Raw genomic sequence first — 7,040 nt, 5'->3', positions numbered from 1 at the left:
GGAGGAGGAGGAGGAGAAGGAGGAGGAGAAAAGGAGGAGGAGGAGGAGGAGGAGAAGGAGGAGGAGAAGGAGGAGGAGAAGGAGGAGGAGGAAGACTTGGCAAAAAGAATCCCATTTTAAATTAAAAATAACATAAAAATAAGGGTGATACAAAACTCAGCAAGCACAGACTAGATGTGGTGATGCAATTCAATAGTCCAAGCACTCAAAGAGCTGAGGCAGGAGGATTGTAAATTTCAGATCAGCCTGGGGTATATCATGAATAGAGAGGGAACTTCTGCTTCAAAAAAACTAACCAAAAAGAAAACAATACTGAAACACATGAACAATGGACAATAAACAGAACACTTGGAATAGTAACTCAACATGGGGAATATAATTACATAACTCCACAACTAAGAGTGTGAAATGTTTAATTTATTCTGCTAGACGTAGAATAAATAAAAAAAGAACAGACCATAACTCAACGGGCCATAAATCAAAGAACACATGGTTTTTAATTTCAGTATCAAATTGCCTAATATCATCTATTCCCCAAACAATACTGCTTGCTTATTAGATTTCAAGGATTAAGTCAAGATAGACACCCAAATCATTGGGAAATGAATATTATAAATAAAACAGCACAATGAGCTCCAAGTGGGCCTTGGCAGACTGACTGTCTTGAGAAGACAGCTGCTGACTGACATCCCTCCCACCCCCAAACTTCACTCCATCCACATTTCCATCCCCCATCCACCCCACCTGTAAAGTGTTCCCCAGAGTCCAGAGCAGCAGTGGTCCTTGACTTCTTCACATTGGAGGGCCAGGCGGTGCTGCCATGTTGGAGGGCCAGATGGTACTTGCTTGGGGACTGACCTGGCTGAATGTCCCGAGCTGGGTGGTGATGACAAGGAGGACTGATCTGTAAGTAGAGCAGGACACTATGATGTGTGGCTCCCGTCTATGGAGGACTATCTCACCAAAAAAAAAAAAAAAAAAACCAGAGCTGACTCTGTCAGGTGAGTCATAGAGGAAGAAGGAGGTCTGAAAAGCGGGTATTCGAAGGGGAGCCTGAGCTGGGAGGGAGCAGAACACACTCTAAGGGCAAGGAACAGTGACAGATGTCTGAACCAGCAGCATTGGTAGGGAAGCACAAAGGAGACACGGCTTCCTGCCAGTGGACCGCTGGGGAGAAAAAGCACTAATGAATAGTGGTGTGTGACACTGGGGGCCCAGGGTAGACTACAAGGAAGATGCTTCCTCCCTTCCCTCTCCCTTCCCTCTTCCTTCCCTCTCCCTTCCCTCTCCCTTCCCTCTCCCTTCCCTCTCCCTTCCCTCTCCCTTCCCTCTCCCTTCCCTCTCCCTTCCCTCTCCCTTCCCTCTCCCTTCCCTCTCCCTTTCCTCTCCTTTCTTCCTCCATTGCTTCTCCTTGTCTTCCTCCACCCAATCAATCAACTCAAAGACCGACAGAAAGCCAAGTGCTGAAACAGTGAGAAACAAGAGGGAGAGGCTCCAGGGAGGGGGCAACAACCCAAGGGGCACCTCAAGACATCCCTTTGACTATAAGGCTCTTCATCCAGGTTTAGTGGGATGAGCAGGGAGAAGGGAGATGGTTGCCGTGGGAGGGTTGTAGTAAGATAGATGGATACGAAAAGAGCTGGCTCTGTATAAGCAAGGATTAGAACAGCTAGTGGGAGCAACATCTGGAATGTGGGGGGGCTATTGACAGCTATCCCCCGAATTGACAGTTGGGAGTGTAAGAATGAGATCACATAAGGAAATATGACCTCTCTGGGGTCAAAGGCCAGGGGGGTCACCTCACAGCTCTGTCCCCACTCCTGCTCTATACTAGTACTAGGAAGCAAGGAAGACCCTCAGCAACCCAAGGTGAGTGAGGGACCAAAGTCCTGCCTCGTCCCAGCCTGGGCTTACAGGCTTTGCTCCCCACACCTACCTGTTCTTCACAGAATTTCCCACAGTCGTCTATTCTTCCTGGATGCTGGGTGCCCACTCAAGCCTGCATCTACTCCTATGGCCAGCATGGAGCATCTACCACATAAACATCAGTCCTCCAGAAGTATCTTGGGGAACTCATCTCTCTTTTGGCTTCCTTCTCTGTAAAACACAGTGGTTTCTCAGGTCCTGTTCTGACATCTGTGGTTAGAGTAGCTAAGAGTGATGCGTGATTACTGTGGAGACCATCTGTGTGGGATGCTATCCTGGGCTCTCTGTTCTACAGGGGTTACACACACAGCATTGCTGCCCAGGGTTCCCAGGGACCTCACGGCTTCCAAGTCAAAGCCCATACCTACTAAGCCTAGAGCTGAGCACATGGTTATGAACATTTGTCACAGGCCTCGGTGGCAGACAGGACAGACACCCAAGGCAGTGAGACCCAGAGAGAGGCAGGCCTTCTAGGCAATTGGAAAACACACAAGGAGCCACAAAACCTTGACCTGCCAGGTGGGGAGGAAATGTGAGCAGAAACTAAATGGAAACTTTATTGGGTGTTGGGCCTTACGAACTGTTTTGGTTTGAGATTTAGTCATAAATTAATCCTACACATAAGTGTTCCCAAGGAGGGAACCCAGGAAAAATATTTCAATTTTAAGACTTGAAATAAACCTCACAATTTCCATGGCTTAATGGAGGCTCCCCTCAGACTGGTGCTCTCTCCTCACTTTCCCTCACCCTCCCCTTTCTCTGTATCCCTCTCCCCTACCTCTCCTCCCCCACCTCTCTCCCTTTCTCCCTCTTTTTCTTCTCTTCTCTCCTCTTCTTTCTCCTTTCTACCTCTATACCTTCCATCCTCTTTTCTTCTCTCCTTTCATTGCCTCTCTTTCCTCTTCTCCTCCCTACCCCCACCTCTTCCTCTCCCCACCCTCATTCGGACGACAGGGTCCTTCTGGGGGTCACTAACTCAGGAAGAGGAGGATAAGCTCTGTCTGATTTGTTGTCCTTGCTAGGTGCTGGTCTTCATGCAGCCCTCCAAAGATAGAGCTGCCAGGACCATGGAAAGAAAAGGACACACACAGGGCTATGTGTAAACACATTTTAAAAATAGACACGAAGAAGTTAGGACCTTCTGAAGACTGTGTAGACACCCTCCCTGTCAAGAGTACCAGTCACTGGCAGCCATGCTGTTTCTCAGCCCCAACAGAACAGAACAGAGAAACAGAGTTGAGCCCAGAGATTTGATGCAGAAGTTAAAGCCAAGGAATCTGATGAGTAGTGTGGCCCCCCTGCCTGGGGACTCCATCTTGATCCACATTGGAGAAATTCTGCAGGGACTGCAGTTATGAGTCATGTTGTGCTAAGAGACCTACAAACTTTTCCCTCACAAAATGGGGAATGCTGAGTTCAGCCTTCCTCTGGATGCTGACCTTCCTATGGAGCAAAGGTGTCCACAGGATCAACGGGATGTCACTGAGGAGAACCCAGGTCTACCTCCTAGAGTTTCAACTACAATGGTAGAAACCCCCTACACCCAGTTCCCATCCAAAAAGCCCCAAATCTGCCTGTTTGATATGTATGGGTGTTCCCAGACCTTTCTCTCCCAAGGGAAGGCTAGAATACAGGATTTGTGAAAGATGGGACATAAGGTCCCATGTGTGCACTGAAGTCCCCAGCAATATGAGATAGATAGAATCCAGCTGGGAGAAGGAGGTAGGCTGTGGCCACCTCTCCTGTAGCTTCAACCTCTGACTGAGAACACCAGAGTTTAAGATCTTAAACTCAAACCTGCCTCTTGTGGTAATTCTGAGAGTGCAATCATGGAGGATGGAGAACCAGGCACTTTGAGCTTCAGGATTTGTTAGGTTTCCCAGACATTTTTAAATACAGACATGAGACAGGCCAGCTTCTCTGTGTTCTTCCCTTGTGCCCAAGGTCAGGCAAGTCCACCAAGAAATGAGCACCACCATTGTGCTGATCTTATTCTTGCTCTGGGTTGGAGGCTGAAAGAAAGTAGATTATTCAAGGTGTGTTTGAGTGGCCAGAGCAGATACAAGTCTGTGGTGTCTTTGTGTCACTGCTGTCAGTGAGTGGCCCGAACTTCCTTGGTTGGTGTCCAGGACTCATGTGTCCCTCTCTGCTCCTCCAGCTTCCTCCCCTCCCTCCCACTGTTCTTCTTCTTCCTCTTCTTTCTTCTCTACTTCCTCCTCCCTTGTCTCTCTTCCTCTTCATCCTACTCTTTCCCTTCCTCCTCCCCTTCTCTTCTTCTACTGCCTCTTTTGCCTTCAGCACCTATACTTCAACTGTCCACTGTTATGGTTTTACTGCTGTGAACAGACACCATGACCAAGGCAACTCCTATGAGGATAACATTTCATTGGAGCTGGCTTACAGGTTCAGAGGTTTAGTGCCCAGGCAGGCATGGTGCAGGAGGAGCTAAGAGTTTTACATCTTCATCTGAAGGCTGAGAACAGAACATTGGCTTCCTGGCAGCTAGGATGAGGCTCTTATAGTCAACACTCACAGTGACACACCTACTCCAAAAGGGCCCCATCTTCTAATAGTGCCACCACACCCACCTCTGCTTCTTCAAAAGCCACATTCTGTCTTCCATTACATGGTCAACTTCCTTCAGAGTCCTTTTTCTGAGTGTGGTTCCTTTCTGCACACATGCAGTTCTCTGAGGATATTTTAGACTTTCTATCTCACACTGCCTCTGCCCTACTAGGTTGAAAGCTACTTGATAAATGAGCAACAGAGGAATAAGTAATAGCTGGGGACACACACACACACACACACACACACACACATACACACACACACACACACACACACACACACGGACTGGGATTGGGAGACTCCTGGTGTAGATTCTACTTGGCTGATTTTTACCTTCCCAAGCCTCATCTTTAAAAGGTCAGAACACTCGAATGTGCTCTGAGACCATGGGTGAGATTTGGGGGTATTGCTTCTGCTGTTCTTCCCTTCCTGGCCCCCTTCACCCCCCCCCCCCAAGTCAAGCACCCGGAACAATTGGCAAAAACCAACAAATCACAACAAAAACCAGCGGCAAATACTAGAATATAAACTAACCTCCTATGGGTTCTGAAAATGATGCAAAGAGTGTGGATACATCTGTGTAAAGTGTGGAGCCAGCCACAACCCTGTCTTAGAGCTTGGGAGAAGTGGAGAGTCACAGGAAGCAGAGATCCTCTCCTGAATGCACAGGAAATTGGCCAACCAAGAAGAGGAAGGTCTAGAAACTTCTTGGAATCCATATAAGGATAATGAGACGCCAAGGGGATCTCTATTGGTTGCCAGTAACTGATTATGCCTGGAATTTACCAATTACCCTCCAAACGTAGGGACATAGCAGGAAACAGGATCTTCTGAAGGCACAAGCAGGTTCCTGCTGACATCTCCCAACCCATCCACACCAGACCAAAGTCACTCCCTGAAAAAGGACTGTATCTGTTATAATTTGTGATAGTACCGTATTGCAGTCAGACAGTGTGTCTTAATTCTCCCATCACCATTCCCAGAATCCTCTCTTCCATGGGGTAGAAGACTCCAAATTGTCCAGTTATGAAAAAATATGAAACAGGCAAAGGGCAGGGAAACAGCAATGGGAAGAACATAAGAAGACAGGAGACAGGTCTCCTCTGTGATGACCGGCAAGGCTACCAGTCCTGGGCAGCCTCAGGACCTTAGGTTACACCAAGGTCAAGAAGATGTCACCCAACTCCTCCTCACAGCCTTCACTTAAAGGCCAGATCTGTGTGTCAGACGGTGCCTTTTTCACAGTCATACACTTATTATTATTAGTTAGGTTTTGTTGTTGTTTTGTTTTGTGTTTTGAAAAAAGCCCGTTCATAGCCCAGGCTGGCCTCAACTTGTTATGTAGTACAGAATGACCCAGAACTATTGATCTTGATTTTTCACTCTTTACCTCCCAAATGATGAAGGATGACAGGCTGTGTCGACACATCTGTGTCTTCATTTGCTCTCCCACAGGTATTTCCCCAATAACAGTTACTTGGGTTTTAGTCTTACCTTGGCCTCTGTCTCCCCTCTGAATCCATTCTCTCATCTGTTGTCACAACAGAAGATAATCAAGTTTTCACGACAGTACAAAACGAGCGCAAGGAACACATGTTAGACATCTTTGTTTACTGCAACACTGTCTCAAATTAGGCATTAGTTATTTATATAACTTGCTGATTAATGAGGAATTAAATACGACATTGCTGGAGACGCCAAAGCTAAAGTGAGTTCACAAATATCTCCCAATCCGTTTGGTAACCAGTCTCTTCCCACAACATACAACTCAGGAGAAGTTTTAAGGACAAGAAACCGTGTACACTATTGTTAGGTTTCTCTATGTTCCAGAGGCTGTAAGCTAGCCATCTGGGGAAAGGAAGGACAATTACCGAAAAGATGCTCTGGAACCAGGTGTTGTGCTACATGCCTTCAGTCTTGGCACCTGGGAGACAGATCTCTGAGTTCAAGGATAGCCTGATGGTCATTGTAAGTTCCATGCCAGTCAAGGCTACATTAAAGGACCTTATCTCAAGAAGGGGGAGATGCCCTGGAGACCCTCTGTCTTAGCCAGTGTTTCTAGTCCTGCACAAACATCATGACCAAGAAGCAAGTTGGGGAGGAAAGGGTTATTCAGCTTACACTTCCACATCGCTGTTTATCACCAGAGGAAGTCAGGACTGGAACTCAAGCAGGTCAGGAAGCAGGAGCTGATGCAGAGCCCATGGAGGGATGTTACTTACTGGCTTGCTTACCCTGGCTTGCTCAGCCTGCTTTCTTATAGAACCCAGGTCTACCAGCCCAGGGATGGCACCACCCACAATGGGCTGGGTCCTCCCCCCTTGATCACTAGTTGAGAAAATGCCTCACAGCTGGATCTCATGGAGGCATTTCAACTGAGGCTCCTTTCTCAGTGATAACTCCAGCTTGTTTCAAGTTGACACAAAACCATCCAGTACAATTGACCCCTTGTCAACTTGACACACAAACAAATCAATATTAAGCTTCAACCCTTACTTTCTTGTTCATCCCATGCTCCCTTTGAGACCTATGAGTCTTGCCTCTGT

At 47.3% G+C, this 7,040-nt stretch overlaps 1 long non-coding RNA gene across 1 annotated transcript; it reads right to left on the bottom strand.

The window, feature by feature from the left end:
- Positions 1–791: 791 nt before the first annotated feature.
- Positions 792–6,123, bottom strand: LOC308426394. The gene is made up of 3 exons (XR_013975202.1): positions 5,989–6,123; positions 1,937–2,097; positions 792–904 (listed from the first exon to the last, which is right to left on the bottom strand). It is a non-coding gene; the product is annotated as an uncharacterized lncRNA (long non-coding RNA).
- Positions 6,124–7,040: the final 917 nt, after the last annotated feature.

The sequence above is a fragment of the Micromys minutus genome (genome assembly GCF_963924665.1).
Source record: "Micromys minutus genome assembly, chromosome: 1".
NCBI classification, from domain to species: domain Eukaryota; kingdom Metazoa; phylum Chordata; class Mammalia; order Rodentia; family Muridae; genus Micromys; species Micromys minutus.
Note: the sequence above shows the minus strand (reverse complement) of the source record. Positions and strands in the feature narration are given on the sequence as shown.